Here is a 13335-nt window from a genome sequence, read left to right on the forward strand (position 1 = left end):
TATTATCATTTTTTGTTCAAACAGGAACTTCTTTTCCTAAGCATGGAAGTTTTATTTATTTTGCAAACGTTTTGATACAGATACTAAAAAAGGGAAATTACTCTGTAATGCTAGTGGAGTTAATTTGCTTTAAACTGATCTTTCTCATCTTAAACATTACATTTTGAAACAACAGAGGCAAGTCTTCAAGACTCACTTGTGATGCACTTTTTAAAAAAATCCAAGCTTTTTATGTATTGAGTATGATTTTAAAATGTAATGTTTAAGATGAGAAAGATCAGTTTAAAGCAAAGTAAGCTCCCCAGCAGAGTAATTTCCCTTGTTTTAATGTCTCCAGCAAAACGTTTGCAATAAATAAAACTTCCATGCTTAGCAAAGGAAGTTCCTGTTTGAACAAAAAATGATAATAATGACATATCTTTTGTTGGGTCGAATATCAGATCAAAGTGCCAAGTTTAGAGAATACAAAAAATATAAATATAACAGTAAATGCATTATACTCAATACATAAAAAGCTTGGATTTTTTTTAAAAGTGTATCACAAGTGAGTCTTGAAGGCTTTGCCTTTCTTGTTTGTTTTGTTTTGATGTGTCTGGAAATGCTCTGGGAAAAGATGAAACTGACATATTACAGATCATAAAGTAACATAGATCATAGAGACATGTTAAAGATTATAAAGTGACATGTTATAGATCATAAACTGACGTATTACAGATCATACAGCATTTTGAAACTGTCCATGAGCACTGTCAGCTTGTCACTCAGTTGTGGTTGAAAATGAACTTTTATACAGCAACAAAACAAACAAAAACAACAACAAAAAAACAACCAAACAAACACCCGCCCAAAAAAACAACAACAAAAAAACCAACAAAAAAAACCCAAACAAACAAAAAAAACCCCCCCACACACAAAAAACCCCAAACAAACAAAAAAACAACAACAGCAAAAACAAACAAAACAAAAAAAATACAACAAACAACCAACCAAAACAACAAAAGTACCAGACTCAATTTATAGCTTAATTTTATAATCTAGCCACACACTCATACCAAAATGTACACATTTTACAGATGCCAGTTCACCTTGACAGTCGCGAGTCAGTAATGTGAGTACAAGGACAGAGGCGACAGGAATTGACAGTTCATTTGTCAGATGGCGGTGATACAAGGGGGCTGACACTACTTCCAGGCTAGACAGAAGGAAAATCAATGTCGGTGTACTGTTAGTCGTGCAGAATGGCTTTTGGTCATGTCTGTGTGTACTGATCTCTGGACAGACTTAATGGAGGAGAGAGTGCAGGAGAGAGAGAGAGAGAGAGAGAGAGAGAGAGTTGTTTTATTTGACAGTAGCTTTTGGTACCCATTAGTCAAAGGGGGGACATTTGATCAAAATGGATGCAATATCAAATACAGTATTTAAACAGAACAAAAAACAAAATCACCAGGCATGAGAGAGAGAGAGAGAGAGAGAGAGAGAGAGAGAGAGAGAGAGAGAATGTGTGTGTGTGTGTGTGTGTGTGTGTGTGTGTGCGTGTGAGAGAGAGAAACATATGTGTGTTTATGCGGAACAAAACACACAGAGAGTGTGTGTATGTGTGTGTGTTTGTGTGAAATCGGTGTCTTTATTCAGACCAAAACAGAGACCAGATTGAATCAGAAGATTTATTCAGATAGGCCACATCCCCTATTGAAGGGGTGTAAACAAAGTACAGTAGTCAACCCTTTTGTTTGCACCAAAACAGAGTGAGGAAAGAAGCGAGAGAGACAGAGACAGACAGACAGACAGACAGAGAGAATTATGAGTTGATCAATTGATCATCAACATAACCCCATGCCTTGTCAGAATGTTAAAGATGAAACAAACAAGCAAGCAAACAAACAAAATATTTTGGTGAAGGTGTGACCAGTTTTAGGTTTTCTGTCGCTTGAACAAGTGCAGAGAAAGGAAAGAGTGATGAGCAGTGAGATCCTCAAGTACACACAGACGCACACATACACACACATACACAGACACAGATGCACACATACACACACATACTCTAATATCACTTCAAGTGGAAAGACGTTAAACTGAAGACGAACACACACATACATACACACAAACCATTTCTCTCTCTCTCTCTCTCTCTCTCTCTCATACAAACACACACACACACACACATACACACACACACACAAACCATACTCACACACACACACACACACACACACACACACACACACACACACACACACACACATTATTATTATATTATTAGAGTTATTTATCCCATAGACATTCACTCACAAAGCAGTCACCAATAGCAACAGCGACAGACAAGGTGGAAGGACACACTGGTTCACATGGGTGGGGTTATTGAACTGAGTGAACATGCTACCCCATTGAGGACACTCTCATAGCATGGGGTAGGACATGCCTTCAAGAACTGTACACACTGCTGTGTGTGAAAGGTGTACATTGGTCAGTGACAGATATAATGCTTTGAGTTTGACATGTTGAGGGTACTTGGGAGATTTGCTCTGTGTGTGTGTGTGTGTGTGTGTGTGTGTGTGAGAGAGAGAGAGAGAGAGAGAGAGAGAGAGAGAGAGCATGCATACATGTCTGTGCTTGGGCGTGTGTGGTTTAAAGTGTGTTCTCGTGCTACCCTGTACATGCACACCTGCTTACATTTATGCATGCATGCATGCATGCATGCGTGTGTGTGTGTGTGTGTGTGTGTGTGTGTGTGTGTGTGTTTGCCAGGTTCTTGGTTCGTGTGTTCACCACACCTTATCTGTTTGGAGGAAGACAGACAGAGAGAGAGAGAGAGAGAGAGAGAGAGAGAGAGAGAGAGAGAGAGAGAGCAGTGTAATAGAAAAAAATAGAAATAAACTGAGTTAAGTTACTTAACAACACACCTGACAGCCCTTGCAAACAGAGCGTTACAAGCAAGTAACCCACCAATTGGGAACCTGTCTTACCACTTGGGCAAAAAGCCCAGCATGAAAAGAACACCGGAGAGTCAGGTTGAGTGCAGAAACCCAAACCATGGACACCGTTCACAGCCTCGCCCACAGACGGGCGCAATAGCCGAGTGGTTAAAGCGTTGGACTGTCAATCTGAGGGTCCCGGGTTCGAATCACGGTAACGGCGCCTGGTGGGTAAAGGGTGGAGATTTTTCCGATCTCCCAGGTCAACATATGTGCAGACCTGCTAGTGCCTGAACCCCCTTCGTGTGTATAAGCACGCAGAAGATCAAATACGCACGTTAAAGATCCTGTAACCCATGTCAGTGATCGGTGGGTTATGGAGACACGAAAATACCCAGCATGCATGAACCACGACAGAGTCATCGGCAAGTCGATGTTTGTCGTGTAACGGAAAGAAGAAGAAGAAGAAGAAGCCAAGCAAGGTGTTGGCATTCACTCCACACAGCACCTGTGCCAGGTGAGAAGGGCATGTGACCCATATGTCCGGCCCACATCGCCTGTTAGGGAAATGAAGCTTGCGAAGGTCTGGTTTCCCCAGGGTGTTTTCCCTTGTGGGAGACGCAGTCCAGTGTGGGTGTGTTTTTATTAGATCCGCTAAGGGTTAGTGGTTCAAGTGTTACATAACGGCGTTACGTAAGTAACTGTGGTGTTTTGTGGGGGTACGGCTCAGGCGTTACATAACGGCATTACATAAGTAACTGCGGTGTTTTGTGGGCGTACAGGTCAGGCGTTACATAACGGCATTACATAAGTAACTGCGGTGTTTTGTGGGCGTACAGCTCAGGCGTTACATAACAGTGTTACATAAGTAACTGTGGTGTTTTGTGTGTGTGTGTGGGGGGTACAGATGTTAGTCATGGATTGTCTTTGATGATGAGTATTCCATTGATTTTTCTGTGTGAGTAATTGACAATAAAAAAAAAAAAAAGCGTGCTGCAGTACATTTTGGTTTAATTTAAAATGAGAGCTGAGGGTTTTTTGGTTTTTTGTTGTTTTTTGCATCATGTTGTAATGTGTTCTGCACTACATAGAAGTGCTATGTATTGGAGTATGTTGTGTTGTGTTGTCCGCTGTTTTAATTAACTGAAGCCTACTCAGTACCAGAATCTGGTATGCTTTACCCAGTTTAGCGCTTTGACTCGGCAGCTCACCAGCCATGCTTACGTTCTGTCCCTCCCCCTTCCCAAGCTGCTGGTTGATTCTGTATTCACACTTTTACTGTGATGTGCATGTTGAGTATTCTGCAGTCAGTGCCTTCCTTTTACTGACAGTGTGTTTAGTTAAAGGAACAGTCCATGCAGTTTAGTGTTGTCATTACAAACCTGCTTTGCTGTAGGGATGCCTTGAACTCTTTGAACATGAGTTGTATCCCCATCTTCAGGAAATTATGTGCTTGAAAATTCCTCCTTTCTCTCACTGTCTTTGTTTCTGGCTTTTATCTTTTCCTTACTGTTATGTCAGGTCAGGTCATTAGATCTGCTACTGGTAACCTGTAATCCAGTACAACCTGTTCAGGGTCGGGTTGCCGACGACTAAACCGGCACTTCCACCGCTCCCTTCTGGGACTGGTGAGGCGGGTGGCTAGACACCCTTATGGAGATCCATAAAAGGGCGTCGGCTCGGGAGAGCCACCGACGGCCATCTAGCTCCACTGTGCTGTGTGCATGCCACACGCAGTTGGCCTCCGGGGTGTGTCTACCCATGTATGCGAAGTCTGGATCCGGCAGAATCTGCGGAAGAAACCTATCGGTTCAACGGAGAGGAAGGCGATTACAGCAACGCACTGTGGAGTGCAGAGAGCAAGATGAGACACCGAAAGGATATCTTGGTCATCCACTGCATCCGTGCTCATCCTCCAGTCGTCTCGACTTAGTCTTGCCACTGGAAATTGGTGGACCCGGACGAGAGAGTGAGGTTGACGTTGCGCAACTCCTCTTCACTTTAAACAAACTCATCGCGCAAGTCATCAGTCATCCAAAATGACCTTTCATCCTTCATTTCATCACCCCCAAGTCCTGTGGCGACAGGCGAGCGACGAAACGACAGGTGTGGGTACACTGGCAGTCGCAGCCGCAGACCTGCACGCAGGCGGCTCAGGCCATAGGGTCGTTCTTCGTCGACAGGAGCAGCGATGGAGCTCGGCAGCCGTCTGAGCGTCTGAGCAGCCCTCTTTAGGAATGCACTGCTCACCTCCCTGGCATGAGGAAGGGGCTAGAAAAGGTGCCCTAAAAATTGCCTGCTCCATATCACCCTGGCCAGCATACCGCGGCTGGCGGGGACCCTACATCAGCGGTCGAAACAAAGAGAAAGAAAAGAAAAAAACAAGGATCGTTCCTCTCACCATTGGTGCTTGGAACATAAGGACTCTCCTGGACAGAGATAATGCGGACAGACCCCAAAGGAGAACAGCACTAGTTGCATCCGAACTCGCCAGATACAACATCGACATCGCAGCCTTGAGTGAGACTCGGCTTGCAGGCGAAGGCGAGCTCTGTGAACGGGGATCTGGTTACACCTTCTTCTGGAGTGGACGAGGAAGCGAAGAGCGACGTGAGGCTGGCGTTGGTTTTGCAGTAAAAACAGCACTTGTCAGCAAGCTAGCTGGAATCCCAAAGGGAGTCAACGATAGGCTTATGACCATGAAACTCCCACTGGCATCTGGCCAGAAGCACCTCACCATTGTCAGTGCCTACGCCCCAACCATGACCAACCCGGATGAAGTGAAGGCGAAGTTCTACGAGGACCTTCACTCTGTCATTGCTGCCATCCCTAAAGCAGACAAGCTCATCATTCTTGGGGACTTCAATGCTAGAGTTGGCTCTGACTACATCTCCTGGGATGGAGTGATTGGAAAGCACGGTGTGGGCCACTGCAACCCAAATGGATTGCTTTTGCTTCAGACCTGTGCAGAGCACGAACTGCTGATAACCAACACAGTTTTCTGCCTCCCCACCCGTAACAGGACGTCATGGATGCACCCTCGCTCAAAGCATTGGCATCTCATCGATTATGTCATCGTCAGGAAAAGGGATAGGCAAGATGTACGTGTAACAAAGACCATGTGCGGCGCCGAGTGTTGGACAGACCATCGTCTTGTAGTCTCGAAGTTGAATATTCGAATCCAACCCAAGAGACGCCCCCAAGGCCAGAAGGCTCCAAAACGGCTCAACATCGCTAAGCTGAAAAGCATCACCATCAAACAGTCCTTTGTGGAGCTGCTGGAAGATCGTCTGGAATCCGCCTCTCTGGACAACCAGAATGTGGAGTCTGACTGGAGGACCCTGCGTGAGCTGATCTATAGTACAGCTTCAGAGACCCTGGGACCCATGACCAGAAAGCACAAAGACTGGTTTGATGAAAACTGTGATGAAATCAAGCAGCTTCTGGATGAGAAACGCCGTCTGCATCAAGCCCACCTGAGCAACCCAAAGTCCACATCAAAAAAGGATGCGTATGATGCCATCCGCAGGACTGTTCAGCAAAAGTTACGCCAGATGCAGGATAAGTGGCTGAGTGACAAAGCTGATGAGATCCAGGGATATGCTGACAGGCACGATATGAAGAGGTTCTATGATGCCTTAAAAGAAGTCTACGGCCCCACATCCTCAGGATCATCCCCCCTCCTCAGTGCAGATGGGAATACCTTGATCACCGAGAAGGAGAACATTCTCGAACGATGGGCTGAGCACTTCAACAGTGTCTTAAATCGCCCTTCCTCCATAAATGATGAAGCCATAGACCGTCTCCCACAAGTCCCCATCAACGAAGCACTGGACGATCCGCCAACACTTCTTGAGACCCAGAAAGCAATCCGTCTGTTATCCAGTGGCAAAGCACCTGGCTCAGACTCCATACCAGCAGAGGTCTACAAGGATGGAGGCACTGTGCTGACTGAGAAGCTTCATCAGCTGTACTCACTCATGTGGAAAGAAGAGACGATCCCCCAGGATTTCAAAGATGCATGTATCATTCACTTGTACAAGCGAAAGGGGAACCGGCAAGCCTGTGATAACCATCGGGGCATTTCCTTGCTCTCCATCGCAGGCAAGATACTTGCCAGGATCCTACTTAACCGCCTCACAGCACACCTTGACCAAGGTCATTTGCCTGAGAGCCAATGTGGATTCCGGAAAGAGCGCGGAACCACTGACATGGTGTTTGCTGCAAGGCAGCTGCAAGAGAAATGTCAGGAGCAAAATGCTGATCTGTTCTCCACCTATGTCGACCTCACTAAGGCCTTCGACACCGTGAGTAGAGAGGGACTGTGGAAGATCATGGCCAAGTACGGATGCCCTCGGAAATTTATTTCCTTGGTCAGCCAATTCCATGAAGGCATGCAGGCTCGAGTCCAGGACAATGGTGAAACATCTGCTCCTTTTGCTGTCACAAATGGTGTCAAGCAAGGCTGCGTCCTGGCTCCAACGCTGTTCAGCCTCATGTTCTCTGCAATGCTTACTGATGCCTTCAGAGATGGCGATGTTGGAATCGGCCTAAAGTACCGAACAGATGGCAAGCTGTTTAACCTCAGAAGGCTTCAAGCAAAAACGAAGGTCATGACAGACATCATCAGAGACTTTTTGTTTGCTGATGATTGTGCCCTCAACGCTGGATCTGAAGCTGACATGCAACTCAGCGTCGACAAGTTTGCCACTGCCAGCAGGAACTTCGGCCTTACCATCAGCACGAGGAAAACTGAAGTTCTCCATCAGCCAGCCCCAGGGAAACCCTACGTTGAGCCCAACATCACAGTCAACGGTCAGAGACTCAGTGCGGTGGAGCGGTTCACATACCTTGGCAGCACACTGTCACGAAATGCGACCATCGACGATGAAGTGAACGTCAGGATTGCAAGAGCAAGCGCAACTTTTGGTAGACTCAATGCAAATGTCTGGAACAGAAGAGGCATTAGTCTTGAGACCAAGCTAAAGGTCTACAGAGCAGTAGTTCTCCCCACACTACTGTACGCCTGCGAAACTTGGACAGTGTACCAACGACATGCCAAGAAGCTGAACCACTTCCACACAACATGCCTCAGGAAGCTACTGAACATCAAGTGGCAAGACAAGACCCCAGACACAGAGGTGCTCGCAAAAGCCACCCTTCCCAGCATCTTCACCATCCTGATGCAGTCCCAGCTTCGCTGGGCTGGACACGTGGCGCGTATGCCAGACCATCGGCTGCCCAAAAGGCTCTTCTATGGCGAGCTGCAACAAGGGAAGAGATCACACGGAGGTCAGAAGAAGCGCTTCAGAGATACTCTGAAAGTCTCTCTGAAAGCGTTTGATATCAACCCTGACTCCTGGGAGGAATCTGCAGTGGACCGTGACAAATGGCGCGCTGCTGTGCACAAAGGCGCCAGGTTGTGCGAGGCCAACAGGACTGCTGCAGCTGTTCAGAAGAGGCAGGCCAGAAAGTCACAGGCAAACAAGCTCCCTGACAATGATATGCCTGTCTTTGTCTGCCCCAACTGTCAGCGAACATTTCGTGCGCAGATTGGACTATTCAGCCATCTGCGCACTCACAGATAGATTCATGAGCATCCTTCCCCCCACCCCACCACCACCCTCCCCCCATCCCCCATCCCCCATCTGGATGACAACGATGGTCATCATCGATCTCGATGGACACACCACCACCACTGTTGTTTCAACATTTTCTGTGTTGCTTGGTCCGTTCATCTTAATTTTTGCCTTGAAAGCCTTGACTATATTTTGTCTTTTCTTTTTTATTATTTTTTTTTACATGATCATTCAGCATTCTTACTGTTTTGTGTTCTTTTTTTGCACTTGATGTTTTTTTTTGTGGTTTATATGCCAGTGAAATGTGTTGCTATTTATGATTTTGTGTATTGTATTATATGTGATTAATGAATTATGTTTGTGTTCAGGTTACTTTGTTTTGAATCCTCTGATGAAAAAAATGACAGAAAGGTCAGCACTAAAGGCATGTTCCTGGGTTTATGTGCATGAATATGGCTTTCTATATACATACATATATATATATATATATATATATATATATATATATATATATATATATATATAGAGAGAGAGAGAGAGAGAGAGAGAGAGAGAGAGAGCCTGTTCATACTTTTCTTTTCCATGTACGTGTGTGTTTTTTTGTTTTTATTTTGTTTTGTTTGGTTTATTTGTTTGTTTGTTTGTTCAGGTTGTAAAGCATCAGTATTGATAGGGCCATGCATGGCTGCTTGGGTTGCAAGCAGTAATGATAAATAATAAATGATTCACCCAGTTTGCATGGAGGTGATGAATTGTTTTCTGCAGTCACTGGACTGTTGATGCATGTGAATTTCTCCTAAGAAACCAGGCTGGAGAGGAACTGACTGCATTTTGTGGAAGCGAAGTGAAATCAGTCCATCTCCAACCAGGTGTGTTCAGGTACCAGTCTGACCAGGAATGACTGTCTGGAAAACACTTTGGGGAGATTATTGTGTTGTATTGTGTTGTAGTTTGTTGTACTGTGTTGTACTGTGTTTCGTTGTATTGTATTGTGTTGTACTGTGTTGTGTTGTGCTACTTTTTTTTGTCACATCAGATTTCTCCGTGTGAAATTTGGGCTGTTTTCCCAGGGAGAGCCCATCAGCACAGTGCAACACCACCCATATATATGTTTTTCTCTTTTTTCCTGTCTGCAAGAGTTTTTGTTTTGCTATTAAAGTGTTTTTTGTTGTTTTGTTTTTAGAAGATTTTGTCAGGGACAACCCTTTTTTTTGCCGTGGGTTCTTTTACATGTGCAAAGTTGTTTATCATCTCTTCCCAATGACTAGCACCCAGACCACTACTTACTGGTCCACTGAACAGAGAGGGGAGGGGAGTAAAAATCCCGATCGGTATGCCATGTGGAATTTGAACTCATACAAGCTTCCTAATCAGGCACTTTCAGTTTTACCACTTGGCCACTGTTCCCTGTTGTTGTCAGAGTTGGGAAGTGTAATCCTCATTTTGATTCAGTGTTCGACACTTGTTGCAGACACGCTGTGATGTAATATTGATGGTGAGGGGTTCGTGCAGTGTGGCACAGAAGTCATCCATATGTATGAATCACCTTGGGTGGGGGCGGGGGTGGGGGAGGTAATTTGCATGTGATGAAAGCGTGGTCTGTTCCAGCTATACAGTGCTGGTCTCCACATTTCTTCTGAAGGATTAACTGTTGACTTTGTGCACAGGTCTTTTTTGAGGGAAAATATTTGTGTCGTGCTCAAGTCTGTTCACTTGTACCACATAAAACTGTGATGTGAAGAAGAAAAAAATTGTTAAAATTTCAATTTTTGATAAAAAGTCTGTGTCATGGAAAGAAAATCTCTCTCAACCGACTGCACTACATCACCCAATATTTGTGAACAAGAATTTCTATAATCCTCACAGCTAGCAATTGTGAACAAGAATTCCAGTGATCCTCACAATGTGAAGAAGGGACATGGTGTACAAAGACATGGCCCAGGTTTATTGTTTGCAGTGTTTACACACACCGGGGTCATAACTGTGTTAGTGGTTGCACATGCACACACCCCTTCAAGTGCATCAGGGTCAAGTGCATTAAACAAAAATTGTCTGGGCATGTGTTTGTATTTTAGATATCTAGGCACACACACACACACACACACACACACACGCACACAAATTCACAGATATAAAAAAAAAGAAAAAAGAAAAAAAGGAGACAATAAAAAGAGAGAGAAAAGAAGGGGAAAATCGTGATTAAAACAATAGACGAGAGATGATTATACTTTGAACTTAACTTTCGTATCCTGCCTCTGTAGGGTTTGATTGTATTTCCTTAAGGCGTGTGAACGTGGGAGATTGCGTGCAGGTGTGTTTGTGTGTATGTGTGTGAGTGCATGCATGTGTTGTTGTTGGTTGTTTTTTTTGTGTGTGCTTGCACAATCATGTATGCTACTCTTCGTGCATAAAAGCACAAGCATACACATTCTTGTGAGTGATTATACAAACACGTCTGTTTGCTTGCCCTGTGTGGAATCCTTGACACACATGCACACTGAACACGCCCATAGTGTTCATGCAGACTGACAGTCAACCCAGGCAGAATAGCAGTTGACCTGCTTCCGGGATGTGGAGTTTTTTTTTCCTGGATGACCGAGTGTGTGTGTGTGTGGTAGGGGTCGGGGGAAGGGGTGGGGTGAGGGGGCTGGCCGTGGTGAGGACATTCAGGAAGGATTGGGTGACGTGCTTAGGGCCGAGTGACAGGGAAGGGGCGTGTGTGTGTGTGTGGGGGGTAATAGAAAGTCACACAATGAGAAGTGGTGGTGGTAGGGGTGGGGTGGGGTGGGTGGGTAAAGGAGAGGGGGGAAACAAATATTGACTGACAGTGCACAACACTAAGACAAGGGCAGAGAAGAAGAGAGGAGAAGGTGAAGGCTGGAGGGAAAGATCACACACACACACACACACACACACACACACCGAAAACATTAGTCACAGCTGGTGCTGGTGTGTGTGTGTGTGTGTGTTTGTGTGCTCACTTGCTCTTCCGTATGTGTATGTGCATAGGTGAGTACCTGCTTACAGACATATACACAGAAACACACACACACACACACACACACACACACACACACACACACACACACACACACACCGAAAACATTAGTCACAGCTGGTGCTGGTGTGTGTGTTTGTGTGCTCACTTGCTCTTGCGTATGTGTATGTGCATAGGTGAGTACCTGCTTACAGACATATACACAGAAAGACACACACACACACACACACACACACACACACACACACACACACACACACACACACAGAGTCCATAATTCATTTGATTTTCACTTTTCCTCCATTACCACTGTGATATTAAAAACATTTTGTCAAGGTATAGATATTATATACATATTCTGCTGTTCTATCATTATTTGTTCCTGGATGTTCCTATACTTCTGCTTATCTTTCTTCTTTTTTTTTTTTTAAATCTCGCAAAGTATTACATCATAGGATGATGTTTCAGATTGCCAGGAAATTACGGGTTTTTTTTTTTTGTTTAAAAAAAAAATTTTTTTTAACGTTTGCCATCTTGCCAGTTTAATGTTTTAGTGAGAGCTGTTTTAAAAAAAATTTTTTTTTAGAATAGTTGATATGGAAATCAGCTGAATGGTTTGCCTCTGGAAGCGTTATGCTGCCCAAGTGATGCTTTGGAGATGGGCTGATGGGAAAGCCCAGAGTACTGTGGAAAAGAATGGAGATGGATGCACTCTGATCTTCTTGTGAGCTCTACCACCACACAGTCACACTTGCTGCACATGCATGCACACACACAGCGTCACAGACACAAATACACAGAGACAGATAGACAGACAGACAGACAGACACACAAACACACACGCACACACACCATCTCTCTCTCTCTCTCCCTCCTCACCATTCTCTTCCCTCGTACATCCTCATCCTTCTTCAGTCTATCTATCCTCCTCTCCCCCTCCTTACCTGGCTTCTTAAACCATCTTTGAACTGAACAAAAAACAGCAACAACAAAAACAAACAAACAAACAAACAAACAAAAAACCCAACAAAAAACCAAAAACCAAAAAAATCACATGAAGCACACATAAAAAACAACAACCAGTCCAGTCCAGTCATTCCCTCGACCGCTGGGGTCGTTGGGGGGACATGAGGAAGATGTCATAGCTCGCCACGCCGTTCTGTTGGCAGCTGTAGTGAGGAGATCTGGCATCGTCATTTTGGTCCATTCCTTGACGTTGTCGGACCAGCTCTTTCTCTGCCGCCCCCGTCTGCGCCCTCCCTCTACAGTCCCTTGCAGGATGGTTTTGGAGAGGGTGTTATGTCGTATGACGTGACCAAACAGACAACAACAACAAACGTTGAACAGAAGAAAGAGAATTGCCATGAACGGACAGTGTTGTAAATCTTTGTGCAAGTTTGTAAGTTGCTTGTTGAAGTTGGTGAAAAGAGATACCTTTATGTATGACTGCTTGACATAAGCTTACAGCTGGGCCAACAGTAAAGTGAGAGCTGTGTGATCAATGGTTTTCACCATTGCAGTGGGAAGTCATTTACAGCATAGCCTTTTGTGAAAGACTATGACTCTCAGACTAGAAGGCAAAATTGTGCTGGCTCTTAGTGCTGCAGCCTTCGGGGTTAGTTGGCCTTTGGGAACCATCCCAGCGCCAACTGTCCTAAAACCCTGGGGCAAGACAGCAGTTGCCTCCTCTGCTATTCTGATGGTCACTGTGGGACACAACTGATTACGATACATGTGTATGACTTAAAGCCCAGCCAGCAGGTAGTACTGCACAAGTCCATCATTCAGATGACACACCCACACATCCACCCATCTTCATATCATGATACAAACTTTAAAAGCAGCA

General features: G+C 44.9%; 1 protein-coding gene across 4 annotated transcripts in view; it reads left to right on the forward strand.

Moving 5' to 3' along the window:
- Positions 1-13335, forward strand: part of LOC143290552 (membrane progestin receptor gamma-like) — a 56738-nt gene that overhangs the window by 33536 nt on the left and 9867 nt on the right. The window contains exon 1 of one of the 4 annotated variants that reach the window (XM_076600095.1): positions 11600-11665. The exons of the other annotated variants lie outside the window; for them this stretch is intronic. The gene's annotated coding sequence lies outside the window, so the exon portion shown is untranslated. Of the gene's footprint in view, positions 1-11599; positions 11666-13335 lie in introns of those variants that run through there. 4 annotated transcript variants of the gene reach the window in all.

This window comes from Babylonia areolata, chromosome 15, assembly GCF_041734735.1.
Source record: "Babylonia areolata isolate BAREFJ2019XMU chromosome 15, ASM4173473v1, whole genome shotgun sequence".
In the NCBI taxonomy this organism is placed as follows: Eukaryota; Metazoa; Mollusca; class Gastropoda; order Neogastropoda; family Buccinidae; genus Babylonia; species Babylonia areolata.